Here is a 27,037-nt window from a genome sequence, read left to right as displayed (position 1 = left end):
TAATCATCTGTTATTCTTATTTAGGACCAGATACAAAGATTTGTGTGTGTGTGTGTGTATGTGTGTGCATCTGGTAATTCACTTCTCTCTATTTTCCAAATAATTTTTTGGTCTTTCTGTAGGTTACTTATGATGTGCCTCACTTTAGATCTTTTGAGTTTATGTTACTTGGAGGTTGTTGAGATTCTTAGATGGGTAGATTTATACATTTCATATAATTTGTGATGTTTTTGACCATGATGACTTCAAATATTGGTCCTCACTTATCTGACTCTCCCATTTTTCCTGGGACTCCCATTGTGTATATATCAGTAAAGTTAATGTTGTGTCATAAGGATTTTGTTACTTTTGCTTCACAGCTTTTCTGTTTCTCAGACTAAAAAATCTTAATTTACCTTCCTTCTAATTTTTCCTTCTGCCTGCTCTAATCATTTTAGTTATTATAATTTCAACTAAAGTATTTGTTTGATTTCTTTTCATAATTTACATATCTATTCATGTGATGTTCTCATATTTTTAAATTCTTTATATATTGCTGATATATTACTGCTTTTTGGCCTATAAAACGTATTTACAGTATATAAATAATTACTTAAAATAGCTGATTTTAAGTATTTTTCTAGAAAGTTCAAAGTTGAGTCTTCCTTAGGGTCTCTTTTTATTGATTTCTATCTTTACTCATAAATTTTGTTGATATGTGCAATTACAAAAATCTCATATTTATTAATTCAAGTCTTTACATGCCTTCACATTTTTGGTTGTCAATTGGATACTTTTAATAGTATAATATGACATCTAAATAAATAAAATTCTCATCTGAAGTGTTTGTTGTTGTCCCATTTCTTTTTTTTTTTATTAATAACCTTTTAAACTGAAAATAAACCCATTGTATTTTTATGTGTTTTATTTTATTTTATTTTATTTTATTTTATTTTATTTTATTTTATTTTATTTTATTTTATTTTGAGATGGAGTCTCACTCTGTCGCCCAGGCTGGAGTGTGGTGGCGTGATCTCAGCTCATTGCAAGCTCCACCTCCCAGGTTAATGCCATTCTTCTGCTTCAGCCATCCAAGTAGCTGGGACTACAGCCATGTGCCACCACGCCCAGCTAATTTTTGCATTTTTAGTAGAGACGGGGTTTCACCATGTTAACCAGGATGGTCTCAATCACCTCACTTCGAGACCCACCTGCCTCAGCCTCCAAAAGTGCTTCGATTACAGATGTGAGCCACCATGCCAAACCTGTATTTTAGTTTTAATTGACAAATAATGATTTTGTGTATTATGAGGAACAATTGATGATCTGATACATGTTTGCATTCTGAAATCATAGAATTAGGCTAATTGGCACATCTATCACCTCAAATATTTATGATTTTGTGATTTCTTTGTAACATAAACATTTAAAATAAATATGTAATACATTATTGCTAACTATAGTCATTTTTGAGAAAATCCCATATTATTTTTCCAGAAAATAAAAAAATATATTATATACCACAAAGAATGTATAACAGTTTACTTTTCTCTACATCTTTACCAACACTTGTTAGCTTTTATCTTTTTGATAATAGTCAATCTGATACAGGATTGAAAAATAGAGCTGCAAATGTAAATAAGGAAATTAGCTTGCATGGGGGAATGTTGGTAGCTGTGAAGATAGAAAAGGTTTACCTGGGGGCCATGAATTTCTAACATGGAGGCTTCATCTTTCTTTTTTTGTTACCTCATGTGAAGGAACAAAGAAATTGGGTAACATGGTGCAGCACAGGCAGAGAACTTGCCTACATAATAAAAGACTACGGTAGGGGTTACCAGAAATTTGCACTCTATGCAAATGACACACCTGGTCTAACCAGCTTTTTGTGCCTTATGTAAATCAGACACCATGTCCTCACCAGCTCATCTATAAAACCCACTGAATTTCACTGAAGACCAGCAACCGACTTTTCTAGGACCCATCTCTGCAACAGATAGCTATTCTCTTTCTTTCACCTATTAAAATTTCACTCTCAAGCTCACTCTTTATGTGTCGGTGTCCTTGTCCTCTGTGGCCATGAGACAATGAACATTGGGTATCACCCCAGACAATGCGGCCATTTCATTGTGGGAGCTCATTCAGGATCCAAGGTAGACTGATAGGAAGGGTGAGTATAGGAGTGGACCCCAACTATTTACTTTCATTTCTGGGCCTTCTGCACTCAATTTTAAAATCAAACTAAGAAATGGGAGTCATATGGTGAGTTAAGAGACCATTAGGGTGGCCACCATTCTCAAGACTCAGATGACAGTCTTGCTGGGTAGAACCTAGCAAATCCACCAGTGCCCTCAGGGTTCTGGGAATGTCAACTCGGTTTTGAACTGGTTTCTTTTCATGGAGAGCCTAGCTGTTGCATGGGGCTGGAATTGACAGTTCCTGGCTAGAGCTACACCCCGGTGCTACCCGAAGGCTTCTGGACTTACCCCAACCTCTGAATGCCCATTGGGCATTGGCAACAGGATCTCCAGACATTTTCTATCAAAATTTGTATTCTTTTCTTTCCATGACCACCATTTCTCCTGTCCCCTCTCTATATGCAATGTTGCAAAAACTTTTACCACTCAGGGAAATAATCCTATTAAGCAAAATTAGCAAATGCCATAGTAACCAAGGATATAGCTCAAGGGAATGCCATTTTTGTAATTTTCTAGGAACAGAGGGTCTCTCCATCCCTGAACCCAGTGAATGTATCACTCTCTACCCTTGTCTGGAGAGCAGGTGATATTTTAATGTCTATAGCACCATCTAGTATAATATGAATCCTCTCCATGAGGCACCTTGTCAGTCTTTTGCTGAAACACTGTAGTTTCCCAATTCTCCTCCCCTTTTCACCCCTCTACTGGAGAAGAGGACTTATGACTCTTCTGTGAATGGGAAAACTCTGTCTACAACAATAAGGAGAAAAATGTCCTCTGAAATTAAATTTTCATCTCAATACTGTTCCATCAGCAGGAAAACTGCCATTCAGTCCCTATGTTCTTTTAAGTCACCTATTCTGCCTCCAATTAAAATGTTATTTAAACAAGTAAGGGGATTTTATATCTGGATGTTAACCAGGGGCACTGCCTAAGAATAAATGCTTTAGTCCAGGCCATAATAGCAAATTATGGAGCTCAACAGAGTACACTTTACAACTGTTACAATATGAACTAGCTCCTCTAGATCCAAGGCTAAGGTTTATACCTGCAAATATGGGTGACACCTTTAGTGGATGCTGGATCCCAGGGAACCAAGAATGGAAAACAGTTTGGGGGATGCTCCTGCTATGTTCCTCTACACCAAAGGTCATTCCAAAGAAAAGTAAAGAAACTAAAGGGGCACCTTTTTCTCCCTTCCTTTTGTAAGTGAGTAACAGACCATCTTTGGCCTTCACTCCTCTTGAATACATTCTGGAGCACTGGGACTCCTTTTACCCCCATAACTTTGAAAAACTCATTTTCTTTTGCAGAAGGATGTTGCCATCTTACCATCTCGAATCAACCTGGCCAGCTAAGGGAAGCCATGAATTTAATGCTATCCAACAATTAGATATTTTCTGTAGATGGAAGGGCAAATGGCTTGAGGTCCCCTATGTACAGGCTCTCTTTGCCTTGTGAGAAAATCCAGACCTTTGCATGCATTGCACAATCAACCTAGCTCTTTTAGCAGTCATATCAGGCAGGCCCAAATGGACTGATTCCCCCAAATTAGAAAAACACCTCCTTGGGTAACAAGCCAATCTGAGGAAGTTTTTGAGTGCCCCAGCCCTTCTTGTTCTTATTTGGGGCCCCCTTTAACAGAACCATCAGCTCCTCCAGTTTTACTACCTCCAAAACTCCCCATTCCCCCAAATTCACTCTTACCCCTACAGGAAATGATCAATGGAAGTGATGTCACTAGAGTTCAGGTTTCCTTCTCATTGCAGGACCTTAAGCAAATAGAGACTTATGTCAATCTTCTGATGACCCTGATAGGTGTATAGACGCTTTCTAAAATTTAACTCAGGTGTTTGACTTCACATGGAGGAATGTTATGTTGCTCCTAAGCCAAACCCTAACCGCTGCTGAAAAACAAGCAGCTCTGCAGACAGCAGAGAATTTCAGACATGAGCAATATGTTTCTTATGGTAGACTAAGGAGAAAAAGTGAAAATAAGGAAGATGAAAAAATAGGTGAACAATCATTTCCGACAGGAAGAGAGGCAGTACCTCTTCACAACCCTGACTCCACGGATAAATGGAAAAGGAAACACTTTTTTAATGAGCACAGTGGACAGCCTAGGAAGAACTAGGGCCAAACCTTGTAATTACTGTAACTGTCCATGACAGACCAAATGCCAGATGAGACTCTCTCAGCTTTTATGGAAAGGCCGAGAGAGGCACTAACAAAACACACCTCTTTATCCCGATTCAGTCAAGGGACAGCTAATACTAAATAACAAGTTTATTACACAGGGAACTCCAAATATTACAAGAAACCTGCAGAAGCAGGCTACAGGACCAGACAGAACTTGGAAAACCTCCTGATAGTGGCCACCTTGGTCTTTTATAATAGGTAACAGGAGGAGACCCACGAGAAAGAGGGGGAACACAAAAGAAAAACAGAGGCCCTAATGACTGCTTTGCAGGCTTGCAGAGTACACGATCCCCGAGGTGCATCCACTAAATGCTAACAGTGTGGAAAGTCAGGGCACTTTAAGAAAGATTTCGCAGGCAGCAAGAAGGAACCACCTCAACCCTGCCCAACCTGTGGCAGGGACCACTGGAGGTTAGACTGCCTACAAAAATAGAGGTCATCGGGTTCAGTGATAGTCTCACAGATGGTCCAACAAGACAGACAGGTCCCTGGGCTCAGACCCCCAGCTCCAGTGGTTCAAACTGCCATTACTGCTCAGGAGACCCAGATGATTCCAGAAATTGAAGGAAGGAGGGTAGACCTCTTTCTGGATACTGGATCTAGTCTCTCTCTTCTCTCTAACCCAGACCTTCCCTCTTCCCATTGCATGACATTGATGAATGTCTCAGGGAAGATTATAACCCAATATTTTCCTCAACCCACTAGTTGTAGTTGGGGGAGCCTATTATTTATACATGCCTTCTTAATCATTCCTGGAAGTCCCACTCCTTAATTAAGTACAGACATTTTAGCTCACATGGGGGCCAGCATCCTTATACCCATGAGACAAACTCTTTTTCTCTCCCTGATGGAAGCTAGTATTAATCCAGAAGTATAGGCAACTCAAAGAAGAATAGGTCATGCTATAACCACTAAGCCAGTCTGGATCCCCTTTAAAGATTCCTCTTCTTTCCCTAACCAGACACAATATCCCCTAAAGTCAGAGGCTAGGAAAAAAAATTGAAGCCATTATTGGTAACCTGAAAATGCAGGGCCTTCTCAAACCCTGTAACAGCCCCTGCAATACCCCAATATCAGAATCGAAAAAAAACAATGGGGAATGGAGACTAGTTCAGTACCTCTACCTCATTAATGAGGCCATAGTCCCAGTTTATCCAGTGGTCCCTAATCCCTATACCTTGCTAGGTCTTATATTTGAGGGAACTAAATGGTTCACAGTTCTAGATCTAAAGGATGCCTTTTTCTTCATACTGTTACATCCTAACTTTCAATAACTGTTTGCCTTCAAAGATCCCTCTGGCCAAATCACCTAATTAAAATGGACAGTGCTGCCTCAGAGATTTTGATACCATCCTCACTTGTTTGAACAGTCACTGTGAAAGGACCTCTCCAGGTTTTCCCATCCTCAGGCCAGGGTATTGCAATATGTAGATGACATTCTGCTCTGTGCCCCAACTGAGGAAGCTTCTCAGAAAGGCACTGAAGCTCTTCTAAATTTCTTAGCCAAAAGAGAATATAAAGTTTCAAAGTCCAAGGCCCATCTTTGCCAAACTTCAGTGAAATACCTGGATTTAGTGTTGTCTGTAGGGACTAGAGCATTAAGCAAAGAAATGTTTAAGCCCATATCTTCTCTCATCCTCCATAAAGCCCTTAAGCAACTAAGAGGATTTGGGGGCATTGCAAAATTTTACAGACTATGAAACCTGGGTATGGTGAGATAGCTCATTTCTTATATCAACTCATAAAAGAAACTCAAGTGGCTAAAACTGATTTCCTAACATTGGAACCTGAAGCTCAAAAGACCTTTAATCAGCTAAAACAAGCCTTACTTAAGGCTCCTGCACACATCCTTCCCATAGAGAGGGCCTTCAATCTTTATGTATCAGAAAGGAAGGGAATGGCCCTGCAAATTTTAACTCAAGTCCTAGAATCACTCAACAGCCAGTGGGATACTTGAGTAAGGAACTTAGTTTTGTGGCTAAAGTATGGTCAGCATGCTTCCAGGCAGTTACCACAGTGGTCTTACTGGTACAGAGACCACCAAATTAACTCTGAGAAATGGCTTACCTGTTTATACCTCACATAATGTGCCAAGATTGCTGTCTTCTAGTGGGAGCCTTTGGCAAACAGACAGCTGGCTCCTTAAATATAGGTCTCTGATGTTAGCAGGGCCTACATTCCAATTAAAAGCTTGCTCTCACCTAAACCCAGCCACCTTCCTCCTCAAGAAAACTGGGTAACCTGAGCATGACTGTAAACAAGTAGTGGTATAGACTTATGCAGCCAGGGGGAATCTCAGGGAAACTCCCCTAGAAAATCTAGACTGGACTCTCTTCACAGATAGAAGTTCCTTTGTGGACCAATGAGTCGTTAAAGCAGTATATGCAATAGTTATTCTGAACCATGTTATTGAAAGTGTGCCCCTCTCTCCACAAACAAGCCCTCAAATAGCTGAACAGAAAGCTCTTACGAGAACACTCGAACTAAGTGAGGGAATGGTAGCTAACATTTACACTGACTCTAAGTATGCTTTATTAGTTATTCATGCTCATGCTGCCATTTGGAAGGAAAGATACTTTCTTATTGCTAATGGATCCCCTATAAAATATCATCAGGAAATTAGCAGGTTATTATCCTCAGGTTTTCTTCCATGAGAGGTAGCAGTGATTAAATGTAAGATACATCAGAAGGGAACAGATGAAATAGCCGAAAGATCAAGTTAGCAATCAGGCAGCCAAATCAGCAGCAAGAAAGCCTCCGGGACTCAGTACACTTAAAGCCTCTCTAATTTGGATTGACTAAATAAGAGACATTAAACCTCAGTACTCTGCTGCAGAGATATAATTGGCCATCTTTCAAGGGTACATTTTCCAGCCCTCAAGATAGCTACAGGCAGAGGATGGCAAACTCCACTTGCTATCCTCAAGTCAGTGTAAAGTTCTTAAAATCCTCCACCAAGATTTTCACTTGGGAAAAGATAAAACTTATCAGTGTGCCCGGAGATTGTTTTCAGGAGAGAACTTTTGAAAAACAGTCAAACAAGTTGTTAATGCTTGTAAAGTCTCCCTTAAAAATAATCCTTTTAACAGACAGCTCCTTACTCCTCAAACCCAAAGGATAGGAAGCTATCCAAGGGAGGACTGGTAGATAGACTTCACCCACATGTCAAAGATTAAGAACATCCAGTACCTCCTGTTATGTATAGATACTTTTGCTAACTGGGTAGAAGCATTTCTATGCCACACAGAAAAGTCTTCTGAGGTAATAAAAGTGCTAATGAAATAGCTTCCTATTTTGGTCTACCTAAATGCTTTCACAGTGAAAATGATCCCTCATTTAAGGCAGCCATCACACAAAAGGTCTCAAAGTCACCAGGCATACAGTATAATCTCCATTGTGCTTGGAGACCCAAGTTCTCAGGAAGGGTAGAGAAGATAAATGATGTTATCAAAATACAACTCAGAAAACTGTCCCAAGTAACTCACTTTCCTCGGGTCACTCTTCTTCCCATGACTTTATTGTGGGTAAGAAATACCCCTTCAAAGTTAGGTCTAAGGCATTTCGAAAGGCTGTATGGATGGCTTTTCTTTACCAATGATTTCCTATTAGACCAGGAAACCTATAAATTGGTTAAGCATGTAACCTCTCAGACTCACTTCCAACAGGAGTTAACACAATTAGCAGAAGCCCAATCCCAAGAAACGGGACCACCTTTATTTAACACGGGAGATTTGATATTGGTTAAGGCTCTACCCTGTCTCTCTCCCTCCCTAAGCCTAAGCTGGAAAGGGCCTTACACCGTCCTTTCAACTCCTTCAACAGTAAAAGAGGAATCAACTCCTAGATACATCACATTTCAGTCAAAGCCTTGAAAGCTGAGGGAGCACACCTGGATGGCCCAAAGGAACATCCTGGATATCAATGTAAAAAGAGAGAATCTTAAGCTGAAACTCATAGAAGATAAGTAAATGAGTGAGAGCTACTCATCCTAGTCAGTCTCACCCCTACATTACCAGACACTTTCAGTTATCTCTACCTTTCCTCTCAAAATTTGCTGCCAGGCATTAGAACTTTTTTGATGCATATTTTCAGGGACATTTTGATTATTTATGGGATTATATTTGTAACTTCCTAAACCCCCAAAGGAAAATTCTATACCTTGGTGAGTAGAAATTTAGATGGAAGTTATTTACTACACCATCCATGTGTGAATTGTTATACTCACCATACTATTTATAGTAGGGCGAGGCACCTGCAATGTGGAGTTCTAAATGGAAAATTCTAACTGCTCTAATAGTCTAATTATCATATTATAACAAGATTAATAATTACAGGAATTATGTAGCCAAAGTTAACACTAAAGTTACTCTAGCCACCCAATAATGCATTTCTCCCAATCATGTTGGAAGTTATAAAAGATGGCCCAGACCTAAAATTGTCTTCTAACAGGAAGTCACAGGGGAATGTATGTTTTTCTCAAAGAAAAAAAATGTTCCTTTTATATTAACACTTTTGGTCAAGTACATTGACATCTGGTGGACACAACCAGTATTACAAACCAACAGAATGGCTAACAAGTATCGAACTCTATTGTCATGGTTATGGTCTATAGGTACCCCCATTAATAGTGGTAATCTTAGCACTCCTATTCAAAACCTGTATTCTAAACCTTGTAAAATTGATCTCTTCTTGCCTAGAAGCTATTAAGCTCCAAATGGTGTGCAGATGGAACCACACATGGACATGTATTTCTTCTGAGGACCCTTAGATTGACCCCAGGATGAGCCCTAGATGCTGTTCCCCACACAAGGCCTTCTCCAGCAGAAAGTAGTCACAAGAAGTCATCATCCAGCCTCCCATCCCCAAGAGCAGTTAGAGTTTCCACTCTTGATGGGGGAGATAATACAGGAGGTAGAAATAAATTATTTAGGCAGACAGTGAGGGAAAAACAGTCCTTGGCAGAATTTCCCTTCCAACAAAAAGCATCCGCCAAAATCATTCTTTTTTTCTTTTTTTAAAAATTTATTTATTATTATTATACTTTAAGTTGTAGGGTACATGTGCATAACATGCAGGTTTGTTACATATGTATACTTGTGCCATGTTGGTGTGCTGCACCCATCAACTCGTCATTTACATCAGGTATAACTCCCAATGCAATCCCTCCCCTCTGCCCCCTCCCCATGATAGGCCCCGGTATGTGATGTTCCCCTTCCTGAGTCCAAGTGATCTCATTGTTCAGTTCCCACCTATGAGTGAGAACATGCGGTGTTTGGTTTTGTGTTCTTGTGATAGTTTGCTAAGAATGATGGTTTCCAGCTGCATCCATGTCCCTACAAAGGACACAAACTCATCCTTTTTTATGGCTGCATAGTATTCCATGGTGTATATGTGCCACATTTTCTTAATCCAATCTGTCACTGATGGACATTTGGGTTAATTCCAAGTCTTTGCTATTGTGAATAGTGCTGCAATAAACTTACAAAATCATTTTTTTTTTCTAACAAAGAGTAGCCTGAAAAAATAAGCTGCAAACATAAATAAGGAAGCTAGAAGCTTGCATGGTGGAATGCTGGTAGCTGCACCAATAGAAAAACGCTACCTGGGGACCAGGCATGTCCAGGCATGGAGGCTCCATATTCCTTTTTTTTGTTACAATGTCTACAGGAACAAATAAATGGGCAACAAGGCACAGCTCAGGAAGAGACCCAACCTGAATTATAAAAGATTAGGTTGGGGGCTACCAGAAATTCATGCCCTATGCGAATGGCACACCTGGTCTAACCAGTGTTTTTTGAGCTGTGTACATCATATACCACCTCCCCACCACTCATCTATAAACCACCGTGCATTTCTCTGAGGACTGGTAAGCCATTTTTTCAGGACCCCTCTCTGTAGGAGAGCTATTTTCTTTCCTTCAACTATTCAACTTCCATTCTCAACATCACTCTTTCTGTGTCTGCATCCTTGTTCTCCATGCTATGAGACAATGAACATCGGATATCATCCCAGAAAATGAGGCTGTTTCAAATCTAACAGGTGGGAAATGACAAAGCAGTCTAAACTTATATAAACTGTGTATAATTTGCCATATGTGGACATTAAAGTCTCTGTTCCATTAGCTTAGTGGTCAGCAGGTAACTTGACAAATATTTCTTTAAATTTCTGCAACGTTATTATTATTATTATTATTATTATTATTATTATTATTATTATTATTGCCAGGGATCTGTTTGCATATTGGGTATGACTTTCACACTCAGTCAGGAAGCTTACTATTATGCCTTAGTCTTCTCAACATGTTGTGTAGAGTTGTCAATCACACATATCTTTGGGGATCTTCATGTCTTTCCTAAGATTGTGTGCAGCTCTGAGCAGGCAAATGGAATTCTACATTCCCAAGAATACATCAGAGCTTTCCAAAACCATTGTGGTTATCTCATTTTTTTCACCTTTCCTCTTAAGCATTTTAGTTACTCCATTGTTTTCCTCAACTGTAATTTATTACCTCAAGCAACATTAGCAAAAATAATTGCCTGTAAATATTTTGAAAAATCTCCCCTATCACAAATTGCATCTTTATCACAGGTAAATTTAGGTTTTATAAAACAAAGACAAACCTTTTGAGTCTGTCTTCTAGGAGGATACCAGATGGTTCATTTTTTTTTTTTTAAACTGTGAATAAAATCTATTCCTCAACCTTCTGTACTAGAAATTCAGGCTATTATTTCCAAGGATATTGATACACTAAAGAAAAGAAGATGGAACTATGATAAATTAAAATTCTAAATAGTTCACTGTTCTTAGTGGAATTCAGCCTTTCTTAAAAAAAAAAAAAAAAAGCAAAAAGCTACTTCTTTTTTTTCTGATAACCTTTGGTTAATTTTAAAATTTGAAAACAAATTTAATTCTAAATTTTCCCATGTTTTTATTGATTTTATAGAGAGGCAGAACTTCAGGTCTTTTTAAATGCACCAAACTGCAAGTGAGTTTTAGATTTCGTCTATTGTATTTTTTACTTCAAAAATTTCCATGTAGTTCTGCTTTATATTTTCTAATTCTGACTTGAGATTTTCTATTTTTTTTAATCTTTTGTAAGAGTGTTTTCTCTTAGTTTTTGTGCAAATTTTTAATGATGGTTGCTTTGAAGTCTTTGTCAGGAACTTCTAAGATGTTTGCCTTGCAGTGCTAGTGTCTGCAGATTCTTTTTTTCTATTAATAGTCATTTATCTTATTCTTATTTTGTATAGTAATTTTGTATTGTATTCTGAAAAGTGTGAATATTATGTCATTAGACACTCTATTTTATTTTATTTCTGTTTTAACATGCCGTTGAACTTTGGGTAGAGGCCTCCAGGTCTGCAGGTAATAGTTTCAACATCAGTTCCATTCTTAAATTATTTGCACTGTTATTTAGAAGTTCCTCATATATGCTTGCTTTACTTTCCAGTCTGAATAACTGGAAAAATTCTGCCTATTTTTCTATGATCTTATTGCCTCTGCTATGCCAAATAGGGTCAAATATAAGCATGCACAATTCTGGGGTGAGTCTAGGAATTTATTAACATTTTTGTGTAGTTGATTTCCAGAATTTCTTTCTCTCTGTAACTTAGCCAGTACTGTATTGTTTCTTGAGCCTTCTCATTTTGATTTTTCAGTCAGAGACCTGAGGATTTATTTACCTTGTGCAATTCATGTGTCTGTTCCCAGACATGAAGGCAAGCTATGAAAAGACAGAGAGCAAAATAGGAAACATGGCTTTACCAACAGTTTTGGATCTACAGACATTCTGATAAGAAAAAAAGATCTACTTTTCTCAGTCTTTTAGACTTCTGCCAGCTCCTATTGCTGTTTCTCCGACCACTACATGTTTTAGTAGGAAGGAGGAATCAAATTTAGAAAAGAAAAGTATCAATAAATTTTTTTCCTTTTTTAGTGAGAATTAGGATCACATTCTACATTCCTTCACCCAGAAATAGAATGTTAGTTCTGGATCTTTCTGTTGCTGCAAACTCTTACTTCCAGGTTTTAAGTTATGTTGGTTCTTGGCTAGAGGATAACACAATTTTAAAACAGGCAAACTAATGAGAGTTTGGTGGTATTTTGAATCCTTTTTTTTAAATTTAATTTGCTACTATTTACTTGTCAATGTTCTCAAATAGCTGTTACATGCATCCTCTGCAGTTTCTACAGCCATGTTGAATAGGAAGAGAAGACTAGGTGTGTTTAGTTTTTCTTATCCAGAACAAAAACCTGTAGATATTTTTGCAACACATGTTTTAGAGATAAGAATGCTAAAGCTTATATAAATAAGATGATATTTCAAAGATCAGATGCAAATATGAGATTTGGCAGAATCAAAATATATAGCTCATGTTGTCCTAACATTTTGCAACAAAGCCATTGCACCTACTGCCATTAAGATACTCCAAAACAAATAGTATGATTTTTGACTACCCTACTGATATTTTTTTCAACATGTCTTAGAACTATTGGATACAGCATATGGTAGCTGTTGCCATTTTATGGAATGGCATTCCTCAGCCTCCATCCTCTTTCCCATAGCTTTGTCATTTGCAAATCTCAACTCATAGAGCCCTTAAAAAGTCTCCACCTGCATGTTAAATGTATTTTCTATTATTTCTCACTATGCTCTTCCACTACCACCAAACAAAAGAACCAAAACTCTGAAGATTTCTAAAAGTTCCATGGATTTTTAAAATAAATATTTTCACTTACTACATTTGTCTGTTTTGATTTTCATGGCTCATCTCATACTACATTCTTTGAGATGGTTCTGGAGCTGTTTGCATTTTAGATTTGTGTCCTGTTCCATTAGTACCCGGAACTAAGTCTACCTAGTAGATTCATTCATCTAAACAGTTAACAAACATATTTTTCTATGAACTTCTTTTGCAAAGTATTGGGGACTCAGATAGAAAATTACAAACAAAAAATTCCTTTAAAAAATTAACTTGCTTTCCTCAGGAGACTGAAAGTTTCTCTCTCTCTCTCTCTCTCTCTCTCTCACTTTGCCTCCCTCCCTTCCCCACTCCCTCTGTCTCCCCTTCACTCTCTCTCTCCCTCTCCTCATCCCTCTCTCTCTCCTTCTGTTTGTCTTTCTTCCTTTCTCCCTTCCTTCCTTCCTTCCTTCCTTCCTTCCTTCCTGCCTTCCTTCCTTCCTGCCTTTCTTTCTTTCTTTCTTTCTCTTTCTTTCTTTCTTTCTTTCTCTTTCTTTCTTTCTTTTCTTCTCTCTTCTTTCTTTCTTTCTTTCTTTCTCTTTCTTTCTTTCTTTCTTTCTTTCTTTCTTTCTTTCTTTCTTTCTTTCTTTCTTTCTTTCTTTCTTCTTTCTTTCTTCTTTCTCTTTCTTTCTCTCTCTTTCTTTCTTTCTCTTTCTTTCTTTCTTTCTTTCTTTCTTTCTTTCTTTCTTTCTTTCTTTCTTTCTTTCTTTCTTTCTTCTTTCTTTCTTTCTTTTCTTTTCTTTATCTTTCTCTCTTTTTTTCTTTCTATTTTTTAAGTTTTTCTTCAAGGGGACAAGAAGACTGACTTATGAACAAGTATCAAAAACAGAATAGTTAAGGTTGTGGAACATAGAGAGGGTCTCCCAATGTATACATGTGTTGGGCAGTGGAGCAAAATTTTTCTGGCTAGATATTTGCTGACTAACTGCTCAAGCTATTTCAAAGTAACTGGCATATATTCTTGAATTTGTCATTTTTTTCCTATATAAATATGTTTTCTATCTTTTCCACAAAAATGTGTTGGCCAGTGGAAACAACTAGATTGATGTCACTCTGTCACTGTGACTGTTCATCACTGGGCTTCTAATTATACTTGTTTTAATTTTTGTCTATTTTAAAGGATAATAATGTATTTTGACCTCAGTTTCAAACTGGCAATTACTGGCTGTGGTTGCAGCAGGAGTATATTTTTCCCCGAGTGTCTAAGAATAGAGATTCTAGAGGGAACATAAGGTAGTACGCTTCATCTGACAGGTTTAAGCACAGCTTTTGAAAATTAAAGCCTAAGGCAATATTTGCTAGATTAACTTTTTAAATGAAACTCAATGACCTTTCAGATGATTGGTGCCTAAATATTGTCAAAGGGCTTTATTTGCTAGGAAAGGATGACTGTATTTTAATGCACCAATATTATGATTGAGAATAGCAAACTTTTGTCTGAACTAGGCATAGGTGCATTTATGAGTGCAATTATGTCTTTGCATTCAGAATTTAAATGTAAAAGCATCTAAAAGATGAGTACATTTTCCTTGGATAAGATAATGACCTTTGAATATCAAACTTTGAGAAATCTGCATATATGGATAAAATATTAAATTCATTTTTGACAAAATAAAAAGATTTCCTGATTTTATTTCCCACCCTAGACTCAATCTTTCTGCCTTCATCCCCTGCATCCTTTTTTAAACTTTTATTTTAGGTTCAAAAGTACATGTGAAGGTTTGTTACGTAGGTAAATTCATGTGATGGGGGTTCGATGTGCAGATTATTTTATCACCCAGGCACTAAACCTATTACCCAGTAGTTGCTTTATCTGCTCTTCTCCCTCTTTACATGCTGCACCCTCAGTTAGACCTCAGTGTCTGTTGTTTCCCCCTTTGTGTCCATGTATTCTCATCATTTAGCTCCCACTTATAAGTGAGAACATGCAGTATTTGTTTTTCTGTTTCCGTGTTAGTTTGCTAAGGGAAATGACCTACAGCTTTATCTGTGTTCCTGCAAAAGAAACTATCTCATTATGTTTTATGGCTGCATAGTATTCAATGGTGTATATGTACCACTTTTTTTTTTTTTAATCCAGTTTTCCATTGATAGGCATTTAGGTTGATTCCATGCCTTTGTTATTGTGAATAGTGTTGTGATGAACATATGCATGCATGTGTCTTTATGATAGAATGATTTATATTCTTTTGGGTATATATGTAGTAATGGGATTGCTCGATTGAAGGGTATTTCTGTTTTTGCCTCTTTGAGAAATTGCCACACTGCTTTCCACAATTGTTGAACTAATTTACACTCCCAATAACAGTGTATAAGTGTTCCCTTTCTTGGCAATCTTACCAGCATATGTAACTTTTTTACTTTTGAGTAATAGCAATTCTTACTGGAGTGAGATAATATGTCATTGTGGTTTTGATTTGCATATCTCTAGTTATCAGCGATATTGAACATTTTATATGCTTGTTTGCTGCATGTATGTCTTCTTTCACAAAGTGTCTGTTCATGTGTTTTGCTTACTTTTTAATGGAATTTTTTTTTCTTTGTAAATTTAAGTTTCTTAAAGACATTGGATATTAGGCCTTTGTCAGATGCATAGTTTGCAATATTTTTTTCCAGTCTGTAGGTTGCCTGTTAACTCTGATGATAGTTTTGCTGTTGTTGTTGTTTTGCTGTGTAGAAGCTCTTTAGTTTAATTACAGCCTCATTATCAATTTTTGCATTTGTTACAATTGCTTTTGCTTTCTTCATCATGAAATCTTTGCCAGTTCTTATGTGCAAAATGGCGTTGCCTAGGTTGTCTTCCAGGGTGTTCATAGTTTTGGGTTTTACATTTAAAACATATCCATCTAGAGTTGGCTTTTGTATATGGTATAAAAAAGGGGTCCAGTCTCAATCTTCTGCATATGGCTAGCCAGTTATTCCAGCACCATTTATTAAATAAGAAGTTCTTCCTCCATTGCCTGTTTTTATCATCTTTGTTGAAGATCAGAAGGTTGTAGATGTGTGGCTTTATTTCTGGGTTCTCTGTCATATTGGTCTATAAATTTGTTTTTGTGCAAGACCATGCTGACTTGTTTACAATAGCCCTATAGTTTTGTTTCAAGTTGCGTAGGGTGATACCTCCTGCTTTGTTCTATTTGCTTAGGATTGCCCTGCCTATTCGGGCACTTTTTTGGTTCTATATCAATTTAAAATATTTTTTTTCTGGTCTGTGAAGAATGCCATTGGTAGTTTGATGGGAAGAGTGGCAAATTTGTGAATTGCTTTGGACAGTATGGCCATTTCAATTATATTGATTCTTGCTATCCATGAGCATGGAATATTTTTCCATTTGTTTATGTCATCTCTGATTTACTTGAGCAATGTTTTGTAATTACCATTTTATGTATCTTTTACCTCCCTGGCTAGCTTTATTACTAGGTGTTTTATTCTTTTTCTGGCAATCGTGAATGGGATTCCATTCCTGATTTGGCTCTTAGGTTGGCTGTTTTTGGTGTATGGAAATACTTCTAATTTTGGTATGTTGATTTTGTATCCTGTGCCTTTGCTGAAGTTGCTTATCAGTTTAATGAGCTTTTGGGCCAAGACTATGAAATATTCTAGGTATAGAATCATATTATGTGCAAACAGAGATGGATAATGAAACAAAAATATTCAACAGAATATTAGCAAACCAAATTAGTAGCACATGAAAAAGCTAACCCACCACAATCAAGTAGGCTTTAGTCCTAGTATGCCAGGTTGGTTCAACATATGCAAATCAATAAATGTGATTCATTAAGTAAACAGAACTAGGGACAAAAATCACTTCTCACAGGATCATTTCAAAAGATGCAGAAGAGGCTTTCAATAACATTCAAAATCCCTTTATGTTAAAAACTCAGCAAACTAGGTATTGAAGAAACATACCTCAAAATATTAAGAACCATCTATGACAAACCCACAGCCAACATCATCCTGAATGAGCAAAAGTGGGAAGCTTTCCCCTTGAAAGCCAGCAAAAAACGAGGATGCCCTCTGTCACCACTCATATTCAACATAGTACTGGAAGTCCTGGCCAGAGAAATCAGTCAAGAGAAAGAAAAAGAGACATTCAAATAGGAAGATAGGCTGTCATCCCTTGCATTTTTCTATATAGCTTATAACTTAGTAATATCTTGGAACACAGCATGACCTTTCCTGCCTCAGGATCTTTGCCCATTCTACTTCCTTCATATAGATCATTCTGTGCAATTTCTCTGACTTGCGAAGTCATATTCATTACTTTTATTTCTAATTATGAATAGTTTCAGGAAAACAAAAATTAAAAAAATACAGTAGACACCTGGCTATTCAACATCTATATGTGAAACCTTTAAATACTTATACACACACACAGACACACACATATATATACATATATATTTTAATATTTACATCAGAATTTCTTTTTAAGAAATCAAGCACTTCCATTAATTTGAAGATATTGTGTACTTCTTCCACATCTCATTTCTCCTCTTTCTTCTCCAAAATATACCCAATATTATGAAATTGTTGGCTATAAATTCCAGTTCTATTTTGGCTATGTACATATTCATAATGATACTATTTTTTAATACAACTTTGTATATATGGTACCATAATGCTGTATCCTTCTGTACCTTTCTTATTTCTTAATATTTTATTTCATAATACTTTTATTCATTTTGAAGCATAGCAGTCTATTTCAGTAATTTTACCTGATTTATAGTATTATGTGGCATGAATATACCAGAATTTACCATTTCTCTGTTGATTCACATTTAAGATGTTTCTAATTTTTTCTTATAGCCATGTAGCAGTGAATATTATTATACATTACTATAAGGCTTCTAATTTTTTGTTATAACAATGCAGGAATGAATATTATTATACACTACTACTTATGCACATAAATAGCATCTCTTAAAGGTATCATACCTGGGATTGGACATTTCTATGTTATTGGATATGTGCAACTTGAACTTCATTCAATTTTGGAGGCATAGGAAAAATCATCTTTTTTTTTTTTTTTTTTCCTGTGACAACTTGGGTATTTCATACAGCCTTCCTTATCTCAGTAGAAAACAGACCCTACCAAGCTACTTTTTGTAGCAAGGATTTCCAAGTCAAGCGAAAAGTGGTGACTAAATTGAAAACTTCTGAATTTTCTGCCCTCCCTAACTTTGCCTTTACACTGGCATACTCTCTCTACCCTGAGTGCTGCCATCAACATCTTTTTTCCTAGGTAACTGCTATCTACCATTTCCTCCACTTTTCCAAGAAGGAATTTAATCCTTCTTTTGTTTCTATTGGCCCAGGTTGGACATATTTCACTAAGGTTTACATAATACTATGGGAAAAGCACCAAATAGCAAATCATATAGAGAGGACAAAAAGTTCAAAATCATCTATGCTTGACAAATCCGGGCTTCAAATTCTGACATATTAATCTCATCTTCAGGTTTTGCAGGACCTGTGTAATTGTAGTAGCTGCACTCCAGATCCAAAATACAATAATTTTTTATTAGCTACCTCTACCAGGAGGAAGTCATCTTTCTACTCACCCCCTATAAACTTTATCTTAGACTCCTTAATACTATTAAATGTCTCATACCAGAAGACTCAATTTCTCACATGGTAGTTCATATAAGGCATTACTCTGCTAGTTCAGTTTTTTGGGTTTTAAAAGATGCCTTTTTTCTCAATACATATTTTACACCAAGAATTGTCACATTTAAAAAAGTCAACACTGACTTTGCACTTAGGTCTAATAATATAAAATCATATTAACCTTATCAAGGATATAACAAACATTTAAAATGGATTTCTCACATGTAGAAACAGAAGACTTTTCCATTACACTTCCAGGGGTACCTGGGTTAGAATTAAAGATGTTTCCCTTTGTGACTTACCCAAAAGTTCCTTGATCTGATAAACAAACTTAGGAAAGTTTCAGAATACAAAATTAATGTAAAAAATGAGGAACTTTTTTTATAATTCAAACACAATTTATTTTTAATTTCTCAAACAAAAATCAACAGTTTAAGTCACTGATTGGCAAGCTATAGCCTACAGGCCAAACCCAGCGCCACACCTGTTTTTGTAAATAAACTTTTCTTGAATTACAGCCATGCTCATTTTTGTGCATATTTTCTATGGTTGCTTTTGCATGTCAATAGCAGAGTTGAGTAGATGGGACAGAGGTCGCATGACCTGCAAAGCCCAAAATATTTACTGTCCGATCCTTTACAGGAAGTTTGCTGACACCTGATTTAAGTGATTGTGATTTGATTTAAGGACAGGGTGACATCTGACAAAAGTATCAGTAAGAATGGGGGCACTGACCTATCAAATAGCGAGATTCCCCCAAATAGGAAGGAGATCAAGAGAGTATATTTGGCATCAATTCTTTGACAAACGTTTTGATATAAATTATAATTACTTAAACTACACATTCAAACAATTTAACAAGAACCTTTTCTTCCCTAATTTGGTCACTTTATTATTTGAGCAAGACAACAGATTGCTAATATTTAGTCCAAAAGAGATCACACCTGAAAGGGATGAAGAAGAACAGCTTAACTATCTCTCATCTGCTGATTCTTGAAGCAAGCTGAGAGTTGCTGCCTGTTTTCCAGATGTCCATCTCCTCATTACAGAAGCTGAAGATTTGCTGTAGCCATGTAAGACAAGCTGGGAAGCAATGAACTCCTCATCTTTCTGTTCCTAGGCTCCATGATTGTTCTATTTCTTTCTGGGAAAGAAGTTACTGTCTTTTTTATTTTTTTTATTTTTTTTTCTGAGAAACAGTGATTGGCTCAGTCATGAATACTATCGAATTTGAATGCTATTGGTATATGAGGAACTTGCTGACTAGAAAAGTTTTATGTAATAAGCTCATGTTATTATGGTGCCAGACGGAACACAGGCTTCCAAGTTGAGATCCCAGGATTCTACACATTCAGAATCTCAAAATCTTCCTCCAGATCAAACTCCTCCAGTTATTCAGTAGAGTCAATGAATTATGCCCCAGTGGTTGTCACTTCTGGCCTGGCTAGAGGTACAAGGAGAGGCCAGTGCGATGGATGTTTCTGAATCAATTCAAACATCTTTAAATGCTCCTTTTGAATTTCCTTCTGAACAAGACTATGCCAGTTATTAAAGTCTTTTTCTTATTTTCAGAAAAATCCCAATGCAACTGAAGCATCCAGGTTCAGTATGTTCATTCGCTGTGGGGACTGCAGGCAATGGAAAGTCTGGTCATCAATCATTTCATTCTCTTCAGTGTTGACAAAGGTCTGGGTTGTGTGAGGGTCCAAAAAGATGAGCTTATCACCTAAGAATTCTCTGAAATAATAAGCATTATTCGGTTTTTCTCCTAATGCCCCTCAAGAGTGTGGCATCTTAAAACACTCTTTGAATGCATCAACATAGACAGGATTGTTTCAGTTTATGCCCAGGCAAAGGGGCACAATGAGCAACAGGGGTTTCCAGGCTAGGCAGTAGGCAGAGGTGCCCTTACTCTAGTTTGAAGCAGAGAATCGGGAGATCTGTCACAGTCTGTGTCAGCACTCAAGGGAAGGACACAACACTTTCTTTGATATCTTCAATGACCACTGTGTTATCCATTGAAACATAAAGAGACAAGGAATTCCATTCATCAAGTAAAGCAAGGTTTCTTGTTAACGTCTGTGCAACTGTATTTGGTCCAAACCATTCTCCAATTGATTTCCCTTCTCCTACACCCATTTGTGCCATTTGATATATAGTGTAGCAACAATTTTTTATAAGAAGCACTGTAGGATCCATTGGTATTATGTTGTTGTTGTTGTTGTTTCTCCCAGTTCCAGTACTTTCCCAAGTGTTTACGTATAAGGGCTTGAGCCAGTATCATATGTCCACAGTATAGCATACATCCCTAACCAGGATCTGATGAAGGGCCCGTTACCCAAATTGGTGAAAATTTCCTTCTGTATGTAAACTATAGACAAGCACTCATATCAGACAACAGCTTAGAAGTTTCTGTTTTAACATGATGCTGTTTTTCTAAGATCCATACCAGCTCATCTGTATCTAAATATTCTTCTAGGTATTCAATGAAAGTAGTAATCTGGTTTTCATACTTCTATAAAACTGACTCCATTTTCCAGCTGTCATCTTGGGCCAATTCCACCAGCAACCTGGTGGAATAGCTTCTGCACAACAAAAGAAACTATCAACAGAATAAACAGACAACCTAAGAGTGAGAGAAAATATTGGAAAACCATGCATCTGACAAATATCTAATACCCAGGATGTATAAGGACTTAAACAAATTTATGTGCAAAAAACAAACAACCACATTACAAAGTGGACAAATAATGGGAACAGACACTTTTCAAAAGAAGACATACATGCGGCCAACAAGCTTATAAAAATGCTTAACTTTACAAATAATCAGAGATATGCAAATAAAAAACATTATGAAATACCATCTCACACCAGTCAGAATGGCTATTGTTAAAAAGTCAAAAATAACAGATGCTGACAAGGTTGTGGGGAAAGAATACTTATAAACTGATGGCACAAAGAAAAATTATTTCAGCCATTGTGAAAAGTAGTGTGGTGATTCCTTAAAGAGTTTAAAACAGAATTACAATTTGACCAGCAATTCTGTTGTAGAGTATATACACCAAAAGATGTAATTCATTCCACCGTAAAGACACATGCATGTGTATATTCATCACATCATTATTCAAAACAAAAAAGACATGAAATCAACCTACATGTGCATCAATAGTAGGCTTGGTAAAGAAAATGTGGTACTTATATACCATGGAATACTATGCATCAGTAAAAAAGAACCAAATCTGGAGGCCATTATCCTAAGCAAACTAACAAAGAAACAGAAAACCAAATGCTGCATTTTCTCACTTATAAGTGGAAGCCAAACATCAAGTACATATGGACACAAAGAAGGAAACAATAGTCAGGTCTATCTGAGGGTGGAGGTTGGAAGGAGGGTGAGGATCAAATAGCTATTTACCAGGTACTATATTTACTATCTAGGATAGAAATAATAAATTATTTACACATAATTTATTTATATAACAAAGTTGCACATTTTCCCCCTGAAACTTAAGTAATATTTCTTTTAAAAAGTACACATTTCATTGAGTATTCTATAAAAGTTGTCTTCTAAAAGATAAATAGAGCCGGGCATGATGGCTCATGCCTGTAATCCCAGCACTTTGGGAGGCTGAGGCGGGTGGATCACCTGAGGTCAGGAGTTCGAGACCAGCCTGGCCAACATGGGGAAACCCCATCTCTACTAAAACTACAAAAATTAGCTGGGCAGGGTGGCACAACTTGTAATCCCAGCTACTCGGGAGACTGAGGCAGGAGAATCGCTTGAACCCAGGAGGCAGAGGTTGCAGTGAGCCAAGATCGCACCACTGCACTCCAACCTGGGTGACAGAGAGAGATTCTGTCTCAGAAAAATAAAATAAAATAGAAACAAATTAAATAAATTACAAAAGTTAAAGGTTAATAATCTTGAATCCTGATTTTATTTTGTTCATGTTCATGAACGAACAACACAGTAATTCAGGACCTTTAAACAAAATTGGGAAGAAAATGATTTTAACAGATTAAATGTTAAAGGTAGTAACAAATATGTAACGAAGATCTTATAAATGAAGAATATACCAAAAAAGAAATGCAGCTGCATATCTCATAAATTTAGGAGCAAATAAGACCTGATTAGTCGGTACGAGTATATAAAATAAGGAGAGGCCAATTATACATTTTATTTAGCATATAGTTCTCAATCCTAATACTTGGGAAAAATCGCAAGCTCTAGAGTTTGAGTCAAAACTGAGTTACTTAGAAAACTTTAAGTTGTGTGCCTATTTGGAAATCCCTTTTATTGTTCTTATAGATCTGAGTCAAGTACAATATTTAATTACTTTAAGTTAATTTTAGTAGTATTTTGGAATTGATTGTTGATTCTAGTTTATTAGGATGGGAGAATATGTATGTCTAATTCAAGCTCAAATACATTAATTAACATTTTTGCATTTCACTTTGCTTCCATCTGACAGCTCAGTAATTTTGTTCCACCCATACACTAATAGCTAAGCTTAATTTTTCTTTCTTATTTAAAATCCATATGTATAGTTTATTCCAAATCTCTGTATAGAAGTGCTTATTTATCATTTACATTTGTGAAGAAACCAGCTTATATTTGACACATACTTGGTGAAACAGTTGAATTAGAAGTGGGGAGAAAATGACTGACTAGACACAGCCAGGAGGAGCACCTACCACCAAGGGACAGGGCATCGGGAAGACTGGTGGACTACCAGTAGATCTTTAGAGGGAAGGCATTGAGAGTGGACTGGGGGACGACCCAGAAGCTGGGCTTCAGAGGAAGAAAGTTGGTAATACTGCATGGGACTACTGCACACGGGACTACTGCACACTCATTCCTGTTCCCCAGTGTCTTTTGGGAAAGGGATAAAGGGATAAGTTGAATAGGCAAGGAGCAACCCACTTTTGCCACTGGCCTTTGGGATCCTGACAAGAGCAGACCACTTGACCACCATTGACACTTGAATTGGCAGGGAGAACTGCTCAGATTAGCAATAGGGACAGAACTCCAGCCAGAGAAAAGCCCAGAGGGTTTGGTGCAGGAGCATCTATAGTGGAGCATGGCCAGGCCACCATTCCCCTAGGACTGACTCATTCCCATGAGACTTTAGCCTTAAGGGGAATGGTTGGACCTAAACTCTGCAGGGTGATCTTGAAGAAAGAGCTGATCTAACCTGAGCATCCCTTGGTCTTCTGGCCTCTCCAGAGGCCCTAGCCTGTCTGCACCTGCTTGCAGTGCAACCTACAGGTAACTCCAGAAGCTGCTGCACTGGCAGATCTCCTGCACTAGCAGATGATACCTGACTGGCAGAATTTTCCAAAACAACAGCCCCAGTGGACATGCACAAGCCTGCTTGCAACCTGCCCTCACTGCAGGCCCCCCATCTTGCTTTGCCTGCATACACTCACTCACACATGACCAGCCCCCACATAGCTTTGCTGGTTCATGTGTGCAAGGAAGACCTTGCTTTTTCTTCCTTGCCAGCACGAGTGTGTGTATGCACACTGCTGTGCCACTAATGCCAGCAGGAGTGAACCTTGCCCCCTCACACAACTACACCCAAATTGTTGTCGGAGCACGGGTAGACAGAGACACCATCAGACCCATCCTTGCCAGTGCCCCACCCGTGTGTCAGAACTGCCTCAAGTGCAAAACTAGGCATGGAGAAAAGAAGACCCACCCCAGCACTGAGCAGCCACTGCTGCATGTGGGAACATGAAAGGAGGGTGCAAATACGACCACTGGCATGAATATGCACACAGTCACTGGTGGGGTTCTCCTCTCCCCCTGAACCATGCTGCAAATGCCAGCCAATGTTGCAAACACCTGCATGCATGGAGGCTAAGCTGACAACACCAGTGGGTTCTGTGAATGCCTGCATGGAGGCTGGAAACCTGGCACCTGCTAGCACATTGCCATAGCCCAAAAAAGTGCACCCCACCATGCTGCAGCTGCAGCTGCTACCAGAATGTGCAAACAAGAATGAATTCTGCTGCCACCACCTTATGAATTGCTTTGGCTAAAATCACCCGTCGGAATGTTGTGAGCAGCAGTTTGTGAACACCTTTGAGCTAGTGCAACAGGTTCCTAAACTCAAGGAGCCATAAAAAGTGGAGACCCAACACCAGTCCAGCAGAGTTAGAATATGCATTCCAGGATTCCTAAACTGAGCCTTGGACCCCAAAAATCTTTCAGAAATGAATCCAGTAAACTTAACCCACCCTATACAAGAATCAAATCCCCAAGATTATTCAAGGTCATCAAATAAGATAAAAGGAAAAAAAAAAACATTCAAAGGACAGCATCAACAATAAAGATGAGAAAGAACCAGTGCAAGAACTCAGACAAGTCAAAAAGCCAGAGATCTTCTTTCCTACAGACAACTGTACTAGTTCTCCAGCAAGTGCTCCTAACCAGGCTGAGATAGCTGAAATGACAGAAATAAAATTCAGAATATAGATAGGAACAAAGACCACCAAGTTCCAGGAGAACAGTGAATCCCAATCTAAGGAAGCCAAGAGTCACAATAAGAAAATACAGGAACTAAAAGAAAAAAAAAAAAAATAGCGAGTATAGAGAAGAACATAACCCACTTGATAGAGTTGAAAAACATACTACAAGAATTTCATAATACAATTGCAAGTATTAACAGCAGAATAGATGAAGTTGAGGAAAGAATCTCAGAACTAGATAACTGGCTTTCTGAAGTAAGATAGCAGGACAAAAATAAAGAAAAAATGAAGGGAATAAAGAAAACCACCATGAAATATAGAACAATGTAAGGAGACTCGATCTATGACTCATTGGTATGTCTGAAAAAGATAGGTAGAATGGAAGGAGTTTGGAAAACACATTTTAGAACATAATGCATGAGAACTTCCCCAACCTAGCAAGAAAGACAAGCATTCAAATACAGAAGACGCAAAGAACCCCCACCAAATATTTCACAAGGTGATCATCCCCCAGAAAAACATAATGATCAGAGTCTCTAAGGCAGAAATGAAAGAAAAAATATGTTAAAGGCAGTTGCAAAGAAAGGATAGGTCACCTGCAAAGGGAAGCCCATCAGACTAATAGTGGGCCTCTCAGAGGAAACCCTACACACCATTAGATATTGGGGGTCTATATTCAACATTCTTAAATAAAATAAACTCTAACCAATAATTTTATATATGGCCGAATCAAGCTTCATAAGTGAAAGAAAAATTAGATCCTTTTCAGACAAGCAAATGCTGAGGGAATTTGTTACCACCATAGCTGTCTCACAAGATCTGCTGAAAGAAGTACTAAATATGGAATGGCAATGCCATTACCAGACACTACAAAAACACATTTAAGTACACAGGGCAGTGACACTACAAATCAAGAAAACAAACACTCTTATCTGTATAAGGGCCAGATAACAACAAAATGACAGGATCAAATCCACACATATCAATACTATCCTTGGATATAAATACGCTAAAGGCCCCAATTAAAAGGTACAGACAGAGTGGCAAGTTAAAGAACCAAGACCAATAGTTATGCTGTCTTCAAGACACCTATCTCAAATTCAATGACACCTACAGGCTAAAATAAGAGGATGGAGAAAAATATACAAGCAAACTGAAAATGTAAAAAAGCAGGGGTTACAGTCCTAATTTCATAGAAAACAGACGTAAAACAATAAAGGTAACAAAAAGCAAAGAAGAGTGTTACATAACATAAAGGGTTCAACTAAACAAGAAGACATAACTATCCTAAATATATATGCACCCAACACAGGTGCACCCAGCTTCATAAAGCAAGTTCTTAGAGACCTTCTAAGAGACGTAGATTCCCACACAATAATGGAGGAAGACCTTAACAGCCCACTGACAGTATTAGACAGATTACTGAGGCAGAAAATTTTTAAAAAAGAGAGATTTAAGGCTTTCACACTGGACCAAATAAACCTGATAGACATTTACAGAACTTTCCATCCCAAAACAGCACAATGTACATTATTTCCATTACCACATGGGACATACCCTGTAATCAACCAAATAAGCAGACGTAAAGCAATCCTCAGAAATAGTAACATAACTGACAGCATATCAACCACACTCTCAAACTACAGTGCAATAAAAGTAAAATTTAAGACTAAGAAAAATGCTCAAAACTGTACAATTACATGAAAATTAAGCACCATGCTTCAAAATGACTTTTGGGTAAATAATGGGACTAAGGCAGAAATCAAGAAGTAATTTGAAACTAATGAGAACAAAGATATAACATGCCAGAATCTTTGAGATACAGCTAAGGCAGTT

The 27,037-nt window shown here is 37.6% G+C and overlaps 1 pseudogene; it reads right to left on the bottom strand.

Annotated features, from left to right (window-relative positions):
* Nucleotides 1-20,070: 20,070 nt before the first annotated feature.
* Nucleotides 20,071-21,260, bottom strand: LOC105533151 (annotated as a pseudogene).
* Between the last annotated feature and the right edge of the window lie 5,777 nt (nt 21,261-27,037).

This window comes from Mandrillus leucophaeus, unplaced genomic scaffold (genome assembly GCF_000951045.1).
Source record: "Mandrillus leucophaeus isolate KB7577 unplaced genomic scaffold, Mleu.le_1.0 Scaffold1229, whole genome shotgun sequence".
In the NCBI taxonomy this organism is placed as follows: domain Eukaryota; kingdom Metazoa; phylum Chordata; class Mammalia; order Primates; family Cercopithecidae; genus Mandrillus; species Mandrillus leucophaeus.
This window is presented reverse-complemented; position numbering and strand designations above follow the sequence as displayed.